At 48.7% G+C, this 17,820-nt stretch overlaps 4 non-coding genes across 4 annotated transcripts; all 4 read right to left on the bottom strand.

The window, feature by feature from the left end:
- Positions 1 to 3,509: 3,509 nt before the first annotated feature.
- Positions 3,510 to 3,582, bottom strand: TRNAV-CAC (transfer RNA valine (anticodon CAC)). Its single transcript has one exon. It is a non-coding gene; the product is annotated as a tRNA-Val (tRNA).
- A 3,499-nt stretch (positions 3,583 to 7,081) lies between these two features.
- Positions 7,082 to 7,154, bottom strand: TRNAV-CAC (transfer RNA valine (anticodon CAC)). Its single transcript has one exon. It is a non-coding gene; the product is annotated as a tRNA-Val (tRNA).
- A 3,510-nt stretch (positions 7,155 to 10,664) lies between these two features.
- TRNAV-CAC (transfer RNA valine (anticodon CAC)) lies at positions 10,665 to 10,737 on the bottom strand. The gene has a single exon. It is a non-coding gene; the product is annotated as a tRNA-Val (tRNA).
- A 3,499-nt stretch (positions 10,738 to 14,236) lies between these two features.
- TRNAV-CAC (transfer RNA valine (anticodon CAC)) lies at positions 14,237 to 14,309 on the bottom strand. The gene has a single exon. It is a non-coding gene; the product is annotated as a tRNA-Val (tRNA).
- Between the last annotated feature and the right edge of the window lie 3,511 nt (positions 14,310 to 17,820).

The following is a 17,820-nucleotide window of genomic DNA, read 5'->3' on the forward strand; positions in this document are numbered from 1 at the left end:
AAGCTTGCTGGTTTGACTGAAGGAGCACAGTTCCCCTCATATGTCTGCACGATTTCCTCTATACTTTATCAGCAGTTGCTCGGAATGCGAGGGGTAAGTGTGAAAATTGCAGCGGTGTCAGCCAGCATGCATACACTCAGACGTCCTGAAAAATCCCACAGCTGCGGGCAGAGACAGACAAATATCTGATGCCTAAATGCCAGGAAGGAGAGCCTGTGAAATCATCACACAGGGCGCACTGAGAGCAAGCAGGAAGGAAGCCAAGGCATTGTAATCCATTTTTCGCCTGAGGCAAAAAATATGTTTTGCGCAACAATGCTTCGAGTGGAATGAGAAATGTTGAGGGGTTGTGTATTTTGAGCAGGATTTGATTGTTTTCCGCTAAAATGGGCTCGTCCGGGATTTGAACCTGAGACCTCTCGCACCCTAATCGAGAATCATACCCCTAGACCAACGAGCCTGGGCACAGAAATGCAACAGCTCCGACCCTGCTCGGAGGGTTGGTGACAGAGAGTGGGAGACTACATCCCAAAGCAAGAAACTGCACATGGTGCTCTCTTCTGCAGTACGACTAGAGTCATTTGCATGGTCTTCATCGAACATGACATAAAAAGCCTCTATCCTTTAGACATTTTGGCCCAGATTTACAAGAAAATGACTAAGCGCGACGCTGTGCCAAATTTGCAAGCCCCACGCGCCGTCATTTTCAAAATGCAGGGAAGCGCCGTATTTAGTAGAATACAGCGCACCCCTGTGCTTCCCCCTGCGCCAGCTCTAAATTAGCTGCTGAGCGCCAACGCAGCCGTTCTTGCACCATGGTACAAGGATGACTGCGTTGAGGGGGAAATTGTTTTTGTGCAGGAAGGGACACCTTCCTGCCCAAAAAAAAAATCTTCAATGGTGATTTGCTCTTACTTCTATGTGTGCTGCAGAATGCATCACACATAGAAAGAGCAAAAACAAGGAGAAATGAAAACATTTCTCCTCAGTGCGCCACTCTAACGACACCCCTGGGATGGCGTTGGATTTTGGTGCTGACGCAGATTTACGCCAACTCCTAAATCTGGAGCAGCATCAAAATGCTATGGTGTTGCTGTGGCACACTCCCAACAACACCCATTGCACGCCCCTTCCAGGGAACGCGCTGCGTGCTAAGGGGCCGTATTTACAAGGTGGTGTTAAGCCACAAAAAGTGGCTGAACGCCATCTTGTAAATACCGCGCAGTGCATAGTGCCACCGGGGCGTCACTAAAAGTGATGCTCCGGTGGCGATAGGGCCTTGTAAGTCTGGCACTTTATTTGCTCAAGGTGTGTGTTCTTGGTGAGGGCAGGAAAGCTATTTTCGCTCTCGTACCTTCCTTCCTTGGCTGGCTTGAATGCTGTAGGCTCAGGCTTCATTGCAAAGGTCAAACAGTGAGCAACTGACTGCCGTAAGCTGGCGCAACTCCTCTTGGTGAGCTGTGACAGATGCCCCAGGAGCGTAGTACCTCACGATGGTGAGGGATAGACACAGTCTCTTTTATCTCAGCTTGCCTGTCAGGTGAGGCAAGAAATGCAAATACTGTGAAAAAGCCCAGCGACTCGAACCAGGGACCTTTCGCATGTGAGGTGCGCATGATAACCACTACACTACACAAACAGACACACTTGCCGGCTTGCTTCATGTGGCTATGCATTGTACTGGAACCACCACACTATGGAAACAGACACACCTGCTTGCTTTATGTGGCTATGCATTGGACTGGGATGCAAGGATGAGGGCCAATGTTCATGACGCTCAAAGCTGAGCCTTCCGGAACACGATCTCTTCCCTTGGAAGAAAGGAACTGGGATCACTTTCATTCCAAGAGGAGATTTCAGAACTGGACCCGAAATTACCATGGAGAAGCACTGTGCATTTAATGTTCCTACGAGCACTGCTGCTCCAGCACAGAAAAGCAGTTGCAAAGAAATCTCGCATACCTTCATGATGCTGAACCGTCTCGACGCCAGTATAAAGCATGTATTGCATTGCAACATGACATCTTACAAGAGTGAAAAGCAGAAATACTCCTGTTTAAAACACAGACTGAACCTATAAAGGTAGGGGTTTGTCTGGGATTTGAACCGAGGTCCTCTCACACCCGAAGCGAGAATCATACCCCTATACCAACTAGACTGCTGCTGCATAGTCATTTGAAACATCTTCTGAAGCGTCTTTCCGAAAAGCAGGGCCATTTGGAGGCTCTCTCTCTCTAAGCGTGCCATAGCAATTGATGTTTTCTGTCAAGGATTTTTTGTTTGTCTCTAGCAAGGCAAGAGGTAGTCAAAATGCCCTGTGCCAGTGAGCTGAACTAAGGCACTGATGTGAAAAGCAGACCCTTTCTGGTAGTTGTAACCCGCTGCAAGTCATGGACCCTTGCACCTTAGACTTCCCAACCAGAAGCACTGAAGGGCCTGCTAGCTCTTGAGCCAGAGGAGCATGCCTCTTGGATTCAAGCACACTTGCTCGATCAGGCTCGATTAGGCTCGATCAGGCGAGATTCATATTAGTGGCTCATAGGCCTGAAACACTCACCTGGGAGACGCAGGGTGGCTGATTTCCCGGAATGGCCCTTGATGGGGAAATCACCTCCTTTCCCCCGCCTCATTTCAGAATTGTGTGCTAGTCGCAAGACAGTGTTCAGGGGTTCATGGGTACTGCCTACTCCCAGCTGCCTCTCTGTCTTCTTCATGTAAATTGCAAGTCACGAGGAGGCACCATTGCCAATATGCTCCGCCCACCTAACCAAGAAACCTAGTTTGAGCTTGTCGGCCTGTGTTGTTGCAGGGGCAGTGTCTTCTTTGCCCAAAAGGTGGCAGGAGAGCCTCACTTCAAACGATAGAATCAACTGCTTAAGTAGAAACCAGCATGGTAGTTACTGTCATAAAGTGCAGCTCTATCAGAAGGTGTGCCTGAGACGCCCCTTCCAGTAATACACAGAATTTTGATTGAGGGCCCAGCCGATGGGTTGGTGGATTTCTCCTCACATGCCACAGCAGCTTCCAAAGATAGTGGTGTGAGGAGCTGGCTCTGCAAGCAGAGCAAGATTTAAGGGAAGAAAATACACCTGTTAGAAGTGGGATTTGAACCCACGCCTCCATGAAGAGACCAGAAGGCTCAGCTTCACTGAAGATCAAGCTCTCTTGAGTCTGGCGCCTTAGACCACTCGGCCATCCTGACAGCCAAAACAGTGTGCAGGTCGGACTCTTCAGTCTGCACTTGTTGATTTTGCCGCTTGCAATGTTCCTATCAAAGTCACAGCTTTAAAGGCCCCACAATATAACATGGCCAAGAAAAAAAAAAAAAAACAGAACAAGAAACAATGCACATGCACGACCACCGAGGGATGCAGATAACTTTTTAGCGTCCTGCAATAGTAAAGCACGTTTTACACAGGTCACAAGTTTTTAAAGGTCATTTCTGTCTAAGTGTGCATTGAGAGAGACTGAGGTTTTAGGGAGCAAACACAAAAGCTGCTGCTGCCAAGTGTTTCTGCCCGGTCTCGAACCGGGAACCTTTCGCGTGTGAGGCGAACGTGATAACCACTACACTACAGAAACAAGCTTGCTGGTTTGACTGAAGGAGCACAGTTCCCCTCATATGTCTGCACGATTTCCTCTATACTTTATCAGCAGTTGCTCGGAATGCGAGGGGTAAGTGTGAAAATTGCAGCGGTGTCAGCCAGCATGCATACACTCAGACGTCCTGAAAAATCCCACAGCTGCGGGCAGAGACAGACAAATATCTGATGCCTAAATGCCAGGAAGGAGAGCCTGTGAAATCATCACACAGGGCGCACTGAGAGCAAGGAGGAAGGAAGCCAAGGCATTGTAATCCATTTTTCGCCTGAGGCAAAAAATATGTTTTGCGCAACAATGCTTCGAGTGGAATGAGAAATGTTGAGGGGTTGTGTATTTTGAGCAGGATTTGATTGTTTTCCGCTAAAATGGGCTCGTCCGGGATTTGAACCTGGGACCTCTCGCACCCTAATCGAGAATCATACCCCTAGACCAACGAGCCTGGGCACAGAAATGCAACAGCTCCGACCCTGCTCGGAGGGTTGGTGACAGAGAGTGGGAGACTACATCCCAAAGCAAGAAACTGCACATGGTGCTCTCTTCTGCAGTACGACTAGAGTCATTTGCATGGTCTTCATCGAACATGACATAAAAAGCCTCTATCCTTTAGACATTTTGGCCCAGATTTACAAGAAAATGACTAAGCGCGACGCTGTGCCAAATTTGCAAGCCCCACGCGCCGTCATTTTCAAAATGCAGGGAAGCGCCGTATTTAGTAGAATACAGCGCACCCCTGTGCTTCCCCCTGCGCCAGCTCTAAATTAGCTGCTGAGCGCCAACGCAGCCGTTCTTGCACCATGGTACAAGGATGACTGCGTTGAGGGGGAAATTGTTTTTGTGCAGGAAGGGACACCTTCCTGCCCAAAAAAAAAATCTTCAATGGTGATTTGCTCTTACTTCTATGTGTGCTGCAGAATGCATCACACATAGAAAGAGCAAAAACAAGGAGAAATGAAAACATTTCTCCTCAGTGCGCCACTCTAACGACACCCCTGGGATGGCGTTGGATTTTGGTGCTGACGCAGATTTACGCCAACTCCTAAATCTGGAGCAGCATCAAAATGCTATGGTGTTGCTGTGGCACACTCCCAACAACACCCATTGCACGCCCCTTCCAGGGAACGCGCTGCGTGCTAAGGGGCCGTATTTACAAGGTGGTGTTAAGCCACAAAAAGTGGCTGAACGCCATCTTGTAAATACCGCGCAGTGCATAGTGCCACCGGGGCGTCACTAAAAGTGATGCTCCGGTGGCGATAGGGCCTTGTAAGTCTGGCACTTTATTTGCTCAAGGTGTGTGTTCTTGGTGAGGGCAGGAAAGCTATTTTCGCTCTCGTACCTTCCTTCCTTGGCTGGCTTGAATGCTGTAGGCTCAGGCTTCATTGCAAAGGTCAAACAGTGAGCAACTGACTGCCGTAAGCTGGCGCAACTCCTCTTGGTGAGCTGTGACAGATGCCCCAGGAGCGTAGTACCTCACGATGGTGAGGGATAGACACAGTCTCTTTTATCTCAGCTTGCCTGTCAGGTGAGGCAGGAAATGCAAATACTGTGAAAAAGCCCAGCGACTCGAACCAGGGACCTTTCGCATGTGAGGTGCGCATGATAACCACTACACTACACAAACAGACACACTTGCCGGCTTGCTTCATGTGGCTATGCATTGTACTGGAACCACCACACTATGGAAACAGACACACCTGCTTGCTTTATGTGGCTATGCATTGGACTGGGATGCAAGGATGAGGGCCAATGTTCATGACGCTCAAAGCTGAGCCTTCCGGAACACGATCTCTTCCCTTGGAAGAAAGGAACTGGGATCACTTTAATTCCAAGAGGAGATTTCAGAACTGGACCCGAAATTACCATGGAGAAGCACTGTGCATTTAATGTTCCTACGAGCACTGCTGCTCCAGCACAGAAAAGCAGTTGCAAAGAAATCTCGCATACCTTCATGATGCTGAACCGTCTCGACGCCAGTATAAAGCATGTATTGCATTGCAACATGACATCTTACAAGAGTGAAAAGCAGAAATACTCCTGTTTAAAACACAGACTGAACCTATAAAGGTAGGGGTTTGTCTGGGATTTGAACCGAGGTCCTCTCACACCCGAAGCGAGAATCATACCCCTATACCAACTAGACTGCCGCTGCATAGTCATTTGAAACATCTTCTGAAGCGTCTTTCCGAAAAGCAGGGCCATTTGGAGGCTCTCTCTCTCTAAGCGTGCCATAGCAATTGATGTTTTCTGTCAAGGATTTTTTGTTTGTCTCTAGCAAGGCAAGAGGTAGTCAAAATGCCCTGTGCCAGTGAGCTGAACTAGGGCACTGATGTGAAAAGCAGACCCTTTCTGGTAGTTGTAACCCGCTGCAAGTCATGGACCCTTGCACCTTAGACTTCCCAACCAGAAGCACTGAAGGGCCTGCTAGCTCTTGAGCCAGAGGAGCATGCCTCTTGGATTCAAGCACACTTGCTCGATCAGGCTCGATCAGGCGAGATTTATATTAGTGGCTCATAGGCCTGAAACACTCACCTGGGAGACGCAGGGTGACTGATTTCCCGGAATGGCCCTTGATGGGGAAATCACCTCCTTTCCCCCGCCTCATTTCAGAATTGTGTGCTAGTCGCAAGACAGTGTTCAGGGGTTCATGGGTACTGCCTACTCCCAGCTGCCTCTCTGTCTTCTTCATGTAAATTGCAAGTCACGAGGAGGCACCATTGCCAATATGCTCCGCCCACCTAACCAAGAAACCTAGTTTGAGCTTGTCTGCCTGTGTTGTTGCAGGGGCAGTGTCTTCTTTGCCCAAAAGGTGGCAGGAGAGCCTCACTTCAAACGATAGAATCAACTGCTTAAGTAGAAACCAGCATGGTAGTTACTGTCATAAAGTGCAGCTCTATCAGAAGGTGTGCCTGAGACGCCCCTTCCAGTAATACACAGAATTTTGATTGAGGGCCCAGCCGATGGGTTGGTGGATTTCTCCTCACATGCCACAGCAGCTTCCAAAGATAGTGGTGTGAGGAGCTGGCTCTGCAAGCAGAGCAAGATTTAAGGGAAGAAAATACACCTGTTAGAAGTGGGATTTGAACACACGCCTCCATGAAGAGACCAGAAGGCTCAGCTTCACTGAAGATCAAGCTCTCTTGAGTCTGGCGCCTTAGACCACTCGGCCATCCTGACAGCCAAAACAGTGTGCAGGTCGGACTCTTCAGTCTGCACTTGTTGATTTTGCCGCTTGCAATGTTCCTATCAAAGTCACAGCTTTAAAGGCCCCACAATATAACATGGCCAAGAAAAAAAAAAAAAAACAGAACAAGAAACAATGCACATGCACGACCACCGAGGGATGCAGATAACTTTTTAGCGTCCTGCAATAGTAAAGCACGTTTTACACAGGTCACAAGTTTTTAAAGGTCATTTCTGTCTAAGTGTGCATTGAGAGAGACTGAGGTTTTAGGGAGCAAACACAAAAGCTGCTGCTGCCAAGTGTTTCTGCCCGGTCTCGAACCGGGAACCTTTCGCGTGTGAGGCAAACGTGATAACCACTACACTACAGAAACAAGCTTGCTGGTTTGACTGAAGGAGCACAGTTCCCCTCATATGTCTGCACGATTTCCTCTATACTTTATCAGCAGTTGCTCGGAATGCGAGGGGTAAGTGTGAAAATTGCAGCGGTGTCAGCCAGCATGCATACACTCAGACGTCCTGAAAAATCCCACAGCTGCGGGCAGAGACAGACAAATATCTGATGCCTAAATGCCAGGAAGGAGAGCCTGTGAAATCATCACACAGGGCGCACTGAGAGCAAGCAGGAAGGAAGCCAAGGCATTGTAATCCATTTTTCGCCTGAGGCAAAAAATATGTTTTGCGCAACAATGCTTCGAGTGGAATGAGAAATGTTGAGGGGTTGTGTATTTTGAGCAGGATTTGATTGTTTTCCGCTAAAATGGGCTCGTCCGGGATTTGAACCTGGGACCTCTCGCACCCTAATCGAGAATCATACCCCTAGACCAACGAGCCTGGGCACAGAAATGCAACAGCTCCGACCCTGCTCGGAGGGTTGGTGACAGAGAGTGGGAGACTACATCCCAAAGCAAGAAACTGCACATGGTGCTCTCTTCTGCAGTACGACTAGAGTCATTTGCATGGTCTTCATCGAACATGACATAAAAAGCCTCTATCCTTTAGACATTTTGGCCCAGATTTACAAGAAAATGACTAAGCGCGACGCTGTGCCAAATTTGCAAGCCCCACGCGCCGTCATTTTCAAAATGCAGGGAAGCGCCGTATTTAGTAGAATACAGCGCACCCCTGTGCTTCCCCCTGCGCCAGCTCTAAATTAGCTGCTGAGCGCCAACGCAGCCGTTCTTGCACCATGGTACAAGGATGACTGCGTTGAGGGGGAAATTGTTTTTGTGCAGGAAGGGACACCTTCCTGCCCCCCAAAAAAATCTTCAATAGTGATTTGCTCTTACTTCTATGTGTGCTGCAGAATGCATCACACATAGAAAGAGCAAAAACAAGGAGAAATGAAAACATTTCTCCTCAGTGCGCCACTCTAACGACACCCCTGGGATGGCGTTGGATTTTGGTGCTGACGCAGATTTACGCCAACTCCTAAATCTGGAGCAGCATCAAAATGCTATGGTGTTGCTGTGGCACACTCCCAACAACACCCATTGCACGCCCCTTCCAGGGAACGCGCTGCGTGCTAAGGGGCCGTATTTACAAGGTGGTGTTAAGCCACAAAAAGTGGCTGAACGCCATCTTGTAAATACCGCGCAGTGCATAGTGCCACCGGGGCGTCACTAAAAGTGATGCTCCGGTGGCGATAGGGCCTTGTAAGTCTGGCACTTTATTTGCTCAAGGTGTGTGTTCTTGGTGAGGGCAGGAAAGCTATTTTCGCTCTCGTACCTTCCTTCCTTGGCTGGCTTGAATGCTGTAGGCTCAGGCTTCATTGCAAAGGTCAAACAGTGAGCAACTGACTGCCGTAAGCTGGCGCAACTCCTCTTGGTGAGCTGTGACAGATGCCCCAGGAGCGTAGTACCTCACGATGGTGAGGGATAGACACAGTCTCTTTTATCTCAGCTTGCCTGTCAGGTGAGGCAGGAAATGCAAATACTGTGAAAAAGCCCAGCGACTCGAACCAGGGACCTTTCGCATGTGAGGTGCGCATGATAACCACTACACTACACAAACAGACACACTTGCCGGCTTGCTTCATGTGGCTATGCATTGTACTGGAACCACCACACTATGGAAACAGACACACCTGCTTGCTTTATGTGGCTATGCATTGGACTGGGATGCAAGGATGAGGGCCAATGTTCATGACGCTCAAAGCTGAGCCTTCCGGAACACGATCTCTTCCCTTGGAAGAAAGGAACTGGGATCACTTTCATTCCAAGAGGAGATTTCAGAACTGGACCCGAAATTACCATGGAGAAGCACTGTGCATTTATTGTTCCTACGAGCACTGCTGCTCCAGCACAGAAAAGCAGTTGCAAAGAAATCTCGCATACCTTCATGATGCTGAACCGTCTCGACGCCAGTATAAAGCATGTATTGCATTGCAACATGACATCTTACAAGAGTGAAAAGCAGAAATACTCCTGTTTAAAACACAGACTGAACCTATAAAGGTAGGGGTTTGTCTGGGATTTGAACCGAGGTCCTCTCACACCCGAAGCGAGAATCATACCCCTATACCAACTAGACTGCCGCTGCATAGTCATTTGAAACATCTTCTGAAGCGTCTTTCCGAAAAGCAGGGCCATTTGGAGGCTCTCTCTCTCTAAGCGTGCCATAGCAATTGATGTTTTCTGTCAAGGATTTTTTGTTTGTCTCTAGCAAAGCAAGAGGTAGTCAAAATGCCCTGTGCCAGTGAGCTGAACTAGGGCACTGATGTGAAAAGCAGACCCTTTCTGGTAGTTGTAACCCGCTGCAAGTCATGGACCCTTGCACCTTAGACTTCCCAACCAGAAGCACTGAAGGGCCTGCTAGCTCTTGAGCCAGAGGAGCATGCCTCTTGGATTCAAGCACACTTGCTCGATCAGCGCTCGATTAGGCTCGATCAGGCGAGATTTATATTAGTGGCTCATAGGCCTGAAACACTCACCTGGGAGACGCAGGGTGGCTGATTTCCCGGAATGGCCCTTGATGGGGAAATCACCTCCTTTCCCCCGCCTCATTTCAGAATTGTGTGCTAGTCGCAAGACAGTGTTCAGGGGTTCATGGGTACTGCCTACTCCCAGCTGCCTCTCTGTCTTCTTCATGTAAATTGCAAGTCACGAGGAGGCACCATTGCCAATATGCTCCGCCCACCTAACCAAGAAAGCTAGTTTGAGCTTGTCTGCCTGTGTTGTTGCAGGGGCAGTGTCTTCTTTGCCCAAAAGGTGGCAGGAGAGCCTCACTTCAAACGATAGAATCAACTGCTTAAGTAGAAACCAGCATGGTAGTTACTGTCATAAAGTGCAGCTCTATCAGAAGGTGTGCCTGAGACGCCCCTTCCAGTAATACATAGAATTTTGATTGAGGGCCCAGCCGATGGGTTGGTGGATTTCTCCTCACATGCCACAGCAGCTTCCAAAGATAGTGGTGTGAGGAGCTGGCTCTGCAAGCAGAGCAAGATTTAAGGGAAGAAAATACACCTGTTAGAAGTGGGATTTGAACCCACGCCTCCATGAAGAGACCAGAAGGCTCAGCTTCACTGAAGATCAAGCTCTCTTGAGTCTGGCGCCTTAGACCACTCGGCCATCCTGACAGCCAAAACAGTGTGCAGGTCGGACTCTTCAGTCTGCACTTGTTGATTTTGCCGCTTGCAATGTTCCTATCAAAGTCACAGCTTTAAAGGCCCCACAATATAACATGGCCAAGAAAAAAAAAAAAAAACAGAACAAGAAACAATGCACATGCACGACCACCGAGGGATGCAGATAACTTTTTAGCGTCCTGCAATAGTAAAGCACGTTTTACACAGGTCACAAGTTTTTAAAGGTCATTTCTGTCTAAGTGTGCATTGAGAGAGACTGAGGTTTTAGGGAGCAAACACAAAAGCTGCTGCTGCCAAGTGTTTCTGCCCGGTCTCGAACCGGGAACCTTTCGCGTGTGAGGCGAACGTGATAACCACTACACTACAGAAACAAGCTTGCTGGTTTGACTGAAGGAGCACAGTTCCCCTCATATGTCTGCACGATTTCCTCTATACTTTATCAGCAGTTGCTCGGAATGCGAGGGGTAAGTGTGAAAATTGCAGCGGTGTCAGCCAGCATGCATACACTCAGACGTCCTGAAAAATCCCACAGCTGCGGGCAGAGACAGACAAATATCTGATGCCTAAATGCCAGGAAGGAGAGCCTGTGAAATCATCACACAGGGCGCACTGAGAGCAAGCAGGAAGGAAGCCAAGGCATTGTAATCCATTTTTCGCCTGAGGCAAAAAATATGTTTTGCGCAACAATGCTTCGAGTGGAATGAGAAATGTTGAGGGGTTGTGTATTTTGAGCAGGATTTGATTGTTTTCCGCTAAAATGGGCTCGTCCGGGATTTGAACCTGGGACCTCTCGCACCCTAATCGAGAATCATACCCCTAGACCAACGAGCCTGGGCACAGAAATGCAACAGCTCCGACCCTGCTCGGAGGGTTGGTGACAGAGAGTGGGAGACTACATCCCAAAGCAAGAAACTGCACATGGTGCTCTCTTCTGCAGTACGACTAGAGTCATTTGCATGGTCTTCATCGAACATGACATAAAAAGCCTCTATCCTTTAGACATTTTGGCCCAGATTTACAAGAAAATGACTAAGCGCGACGCTGTGCCAAATTTGCAAGCCCCACGCGCCGTCATTTTCAAAATGCAGGGAAGCGCCGTATTTAGTAGAATACAGCGCACCCCTGTGCTTCCCCCTGCGCCAGCTCTAAATTAGCTGCTGAGCGCCAACGCAGCCGTTCTTGCACCATGGTACAAGGATGACTGCGTTGAGGGGGAAATTGTTTTTGTGCAGGAAGGGACACCTTCCTGCCCAAAAAAAAAATCTTCAATGGTGATTTGCTCTTACTTCTATGTGTGCTGCAGAATGCATCACACATAGAAAGAGCAAAAACAAGGAGAAATGAAAACATTTCTCCTCAGTGCGCCACTCTAACGACACCCCTGGGATGGCGTTGGATTTTGGTGCTGACGCAGATTTACGCCAACTCCTAAATCTGGAGCAGCATCAAAATGCTATGGTGTTGCTGTGGCACACTCCCAACAACACCCATTGCACGCCCCTTCCAGGGAACGCGCTGCGTGCTAAGGGGCCGTATTTACAAGGTGGTGTTAAGCCACAAAAAGTGGCTGAACGCCATCTTGTAAATACCGCGCAGTGCATAGTGCCACCGGGGCGTCACTAAAAGTGATGCTCCGGTGGCGATAGGGCCTTGTAAGTCTGGCACTTTATTTGCTCAAGGTGTGTGTTCTTGGTGAGGGCAGGAAAGCTATTTTCGCTCTCGTACCTTCCTTCCTTGGCTGGCTTGAATGCTGTAGGCTCAGGCTTCATTGCAAAGGTCAAACAGTGAGCAACTGACTGCCGTAAGCTGGCGCAACTCCTCTTGGTGAGCTGTGACAGATGCCCCAGGAGCGTAGTACCTCACGATGGTGAGGGATAGACACAGTCTCTTTTATCTCAGCTTGCCTGTCAGGTGAGGCAGGAAATGCAAATACTGTGAAAAAGCCCAGCGACTCGAACCAGGGACCTTTCGCATGTGAGGTGCGCATGATAACCAGTACACTACAGAAACAGACACACTTGCCGGCTTGCTTCATGTGGCTATGCATTGTACTGGAACCACCACACTATGGAAACAGACACACCTGCTTGCTTTATGTGGCTATGCATTGGACTGGGATGCAAGGATGAGGGCCAATGTTCATGACGCTCAAAGCTGAGCCTTCCGGAACACGATCTCTTCCCTTGGAAGAAAGGAACTGGGATCACTTTCATTCCAAGAGGAGATTTCAGAACTGGACCCGAAATTACCATGGAGAAGCACTGTGCATTTAATGTTCCTACGAGCACTGCTGCTCCAGCACAGAAAAGCAGTTGCAAAGAAATCTCGCATACCTTCATGATGCTGAACCGTCTCGACGCCAGTATAAAGCATGTATTGCATTGCAACATGACATCTTACAAGAGTGAAAAGCAGAAATACTCCTGTTTAAAACACAGACTGAACCTATAAAGGTAGGGGTTTGTCTGGGATTTGAACCGAGGTCCTCTCACACCCGAAGCGAGAATCATACCCCTATACCAACTAGACTGCCGCTGCATAGTCATTTGAAACATCTTCTGAAGCGTCTTTCCGAAAAGCAGGGCCATTTGGAGGCTCTCTCTCTCTAAGCGTGCCATAGCAATTGATGTTTTCTGTCAAGGATTTTTTGTTTGTCTCTAGCAAGGCAAGAGGTAGTCAAAATGCCCTGTGCCAGTGAGCTGAACTAGGGCACTGATGTGAAAAGCAGACCCTTTCTGGTAGTTGTAACCCGCTGCAAGTCATGGACCCTTGCACCTTAGACTTCCCAACCAGAAGCACTGAAGGGCCTGCTAGCTCTTGAGCCAGAGGAGCATGCCTCTTGGATTCAAGCACACTTGCTCGATCAGGCTCGATCAGGCGAGATTTATATTAGTGGCTCATAGGCCTGAAACACTCACCTGGGAGACGCAGGGTGGCTGATTTCCCGGAATGGCCCTTGATGGGGAAATCACCTCCTTTCCCCCGCCTCATTTCAGAATTGTGTGCTAGTCGCAAGACAGTGTTCAGGGGTTCATGGGTACTGCCTACTCCCAGCTGCCTCTCTGTCTTCTTCATGTAAATTGCAAGTCACGAGGAGGCACCATTGCCAATATGCTCCGCCCACCTAACCAAGAAACCTAGTTTGAGCTTGTCTGCCTGTGTTGTTGCAGGGGCAGTGTCTTCTTTGCCCAAAAGGTGGCAGGAGAGCCTCACTTCAAACGATAGAATCAACTGCTTAAGTAGAAACCAGCATGGTAGTTACTGTCATAAAGTGCAGCTCTATCAGAAGGTGTGCCTGAGACGCCCCTTCCAGTAATACACAGAATTTTGATTGAGGGCCCAGCCGATGGGTTGGTGGATTTCTCCTCACATGCCACAGCAGCTTCCAAAGATAGTGGTGTGAGGAGCTGGCTCTGCAAGCAGAGCAAGATTTAAGGGAAGAATATACACCTGTTAGAAGTGGGATTTGAACCCACGCCTCCATGAAGAGACCAGAAGGCTCAGCTTCACTGAAGATAAAGCTCTCTTGAGTCTGGCGCCTTAGACCACTCGGCCATCCTGACAGCCAAAACAGTGTGCAGGTCGGACTCTTCAGTCTGCACTTGTTGATTTTGCCGCTTGCAATGTTCCTATCAAAGTCACAGCTTTAAAGGCCCCACAATATAACATGGCCAAGAAAAAAAAAAAAAAACAGAACAAGAAACAATGCACATGCACGACCACCGAGGGATGCAGATAACTTTTTAGCGTCCTGCAATAGTAAAGCACGTTTTACACAGGTCACAAGTTTTTAAAGGTAATTTCTGTCTAAGTGTGCATTGAGAGAGACTGAGGTTTTAGGGAGCAAACACAAAAGCTGCTGCTGCGAAGTGTTTCTGCCCGGTCTCGAACCGGGAACCTTTCGCGTGTGAGGCAAACGTGATAACCACTACACTACAGAAACAAGCTTGCTGGTTTGACTGAAGGAGCACAGTTCCCCTCATATGTCTGCACGATTTCCTCTATACTTTATCAGCAGTTGCTCGGAATGTGAGGGGTAAGTGTGAAAATTGCAGCGGTGTCAGCCAGCATGCATACACTCAGACGTCCTGAAAAATCCCACAGCTGCGGGCAGAGACAGACAAATATCTGATGCCTAAATGCCAGGAAGGAGAGCCTGTGAAATCATCACACAGGGCGCACTGAGAGCAAGCAGGAAGGAAGCCAAGGCATTGTAATCCATTTTTCGCCTGAGGCAAAAAATATGTTTTGCGCAACAATGCTTCGAGTGGAATGAGAAATGTTGAGGGGTTGTGTATTTTGAGCAGGATTTGATTGTTTTCCGCTAAAATGGGCTCGTCCGGGATTTGAACCTGGGACCTCTCGCACCCTAATCGAGAATCATACCCCTAGACCAACGAGCCTGGGCACAGAAATGCAACAGCTCCGACCCTGCTCGGAGGGTTGGTGACAGAGAATGGGAGACTACATCCCAAAGCAAGAAACTGCACATGGTGCTCTCTTCTGCAGTACGACTAGAGTCATTTGCATGGTCTTCATCGAACATGACATAAAAAGCCTCTATCCTTTAGACATTTTGGCCCAGATTTACAAGAAAATGACTAAGCGCGACGCTGTGCCAAATTTGCAAGCCCCACGCGCCGTCATTTTCAAAATGCAGGGAAGCGCCGTATTTAGTAGAATACAGCGCACCCCTGTGCTTCCCCCTGCGCCAGCTCTAAATTAGCTGCTGAGCGCCAACGCAGCCGTTCTTGCACCATGGTACAAGGATGACTGCGTTGAGGGGGAAATTGTTTTTGTGCAGGAAGGGACACCTTCCTGCCCAAAAAAAAAATCTTCAATGGTGATTTGCTCTTACTTCTATGTGTGCTGCAGAATGCATCACACATAGAAAGAGCAAAAACAAGGAGAAATGAAAACATTTCTCCTCAGTGCGCCACTCTAACGACACCCCTCAGATGGCGTTGGATTTTGGTGCTGACGCAGATTTACGCCAACTCCTAAATCTGGAGCAGCATCAAAATGCTATGGTGTTGCTGTGGCACACTCCCAACAACACCCATTGCACGCCCCTTCCAGGGAACGCGCTGCGTGCTAAGGGGCCGTATTTACAAGGTGGTGTTAAGCCACAAAAAGTGGCTGAACGCCATCTTGTAAATACCGCGCAGTGCATAGTGCCACCGGGGCGTCACTAAAAGTGATGCTCCGGTGGCGATAGGGCCTTGTAAGTCTGGCACTTTATTTGCTCAAGGTGTGTGTTCTTGGTGAGGGCAGGAAAGCTATTTTCGCTCTCGTACCTTCCTTCCTTGGCTGGCTTGAATGCTGTAGGCTCAGGCTTCATTGCAAAGGTCAAACAGTGAGCAACTGACTGCCGTAAGCTGGCGCAACTCCTCTTGGTGAGCTGTGACAGATGCCCCAGGAGCGTAGTACCTCACGATGGTGAGGGATAGACACAGTCTCTTTTATCTCAGCTTGCCTGTCAGGTGAGGCAGGAAATGCAAATACTGTGAAAAAGCCCAGCGACTCGAACCAGGGACCTTTCGCATGTGAGGTGCGCATGATAACCACTACACTACACAAACAGACACACTTGCCGGCTTGCTTCATGTGGCTATGCATTGTACTGGAACCACCACACTATGGAAACAGACACACCTGCTTGCTTTATGTGGCTATGCATTGGACTGGGATGCAAGGATGAGGGCCAATGTTCATGACGCTCAAAGCTGAGCCTTCCGGAACACGATCTCTTCCCTTGGAAGAAAGGAACTGGGATCACTTTCATTCCAAGAGGAGATTTCAGAACTGGACCCGAAATTACCATGGAGAAGCACTGTGCATTTAATGTTCCTACGAGCACTGCTGCTCCAGCACAGAAAAGCAGTTGCAAAGAAATCTCGCATACCTTCATGATTCCTGAACCGTCTCGACGCCAGTATAAAGCATGTATTGCATTGCAACATGACATCTTACAAGAGTGAAAAGCAGAAATACTCCCGTTTAAAACACAGACTGAACCTATAAAGGTAGGGGTTTGTCTGGGATTTGAACCGAGGTCCTCTCACACCCGAAGCGAGAATCATACCCCTATACCAACTAGACTGCCGCTGCATAGTCATTTGAAACATCTTCTGAAGCGTCTTTCCGAAAAGCAGGGCCATTTGGAGGCTCTCTCTCTCTAAGCGTGCCATAGCAATTGATGTTTTCTGTCAAGGATTTTTTGTTTGTCTCTAGCAAGGCAAGAGGTAGTCAAAATGCCCTGTGCCAGTGAGCTGAACTAGGGCACTGATGTGAAAAGCAGACCCTTTCTGGTAGTTGTAACCCGCTGCAAGTCATGGACCCTTGCACCTTAGACTTCCCAACCAGAAGCACTGAAGGGCCTGCTAGCTCTTGAGCCAGAGGAGCATGCCTCTTGGATTCAAGCACACTTGCTCGATCAGCGCTCGATCAGGCTTGATCAGGCGAGATTTATATTAGTGGCTCATAGGCCTGAAACACTCACCTGGGAGACGCAGGGTGGCTGATTTCCCGGAATGGCCCTTGATGGGGAAATCACCTCCTTTCCCCCGCCTGATTTCAGAATTGTGTGCTAGTCGCAAGACAGTGTTCAGGGGTTCATGGGTACTGCCTACTCCCAGCTGCCTCTCTGTCTTCTTCATGTAAATTGCAAGTCACGAGGAGGCACCATTGCCAATATGCTCCGCCCACCTAACCAAGAAACCTAGTTTGAGCTTGTCTGCCTGTGTTGTTGCAGGGGCAGTGTCTTCTTTGCCCAAAAGGTGGCAGGAGAGCCTCACTTCAAACGATAGAATCAACTGCTTAAGTAGAAACCAGCATGGTAGTTACTGTCATAAAGTGCAGCTCTATCAGAAGGTGTGCCTGAGACGCCCCTTCCAGTAATACACAGAATTTTGATTGAGGGCCCAGCCGATGGGTTGGTGGATTTCTCCTCACATGCCACAGCAGCTTCCAAAGATAGTGGTGTGAGGAGCTGGCTCTGCAAGCAGAGCAAGATTGAAGGGAAGAAAATACACCTGTTAGAAGTGGGATTTGAACCCACGCCTCCATGAAGAGACCAGAAGGCTCAGCTTCACTGAAGATAAAGCTCTCTTGAGTCTGGCGCCTTAGACCACTCGGCCATCCTGACAGCCAAAACAGTGTGCAGGTCGGACTCTTCAGTCTGCACTTGTTGATTTTGCCGCTTGCAATGTTCCTATCAAAGTCACAGCTTTAAAGGCCCCACAATATAACATGGCCAAGAAAAAAAAAAAAAAACAGAACAAGAAACAATGCACATGCACGACCACCGAGGGATGCAGATAACTTTTTAGCGTCCTGCAATAGTAAAGCACGTTTTACACAGGTCACAAGTTTTTAAAGGTCATTTCTGTCTAAGTGTGCATTGAGAGAGACTGAGGTTTTAGGGAGCAAACACAAAAGCTGCTGCTGCCAAG

This window comes from Pleurodeles waltl, unplaced genomic scaffold (genome assembly GCF_031143425.1).
Source record: "Pleurodeles waltl isolate 20211129_DDA unplaced genomic scaffold, aPleWal1.hap1.20221129 scaffold_72, whole genome shotgun sequence".
Taxonomy (NCBI): Eukaryota; Metazoa; Chordata; class Amphibia; order Caudata; family Salamandridae; genus Pleurodeles; species Pleurodeles waltl.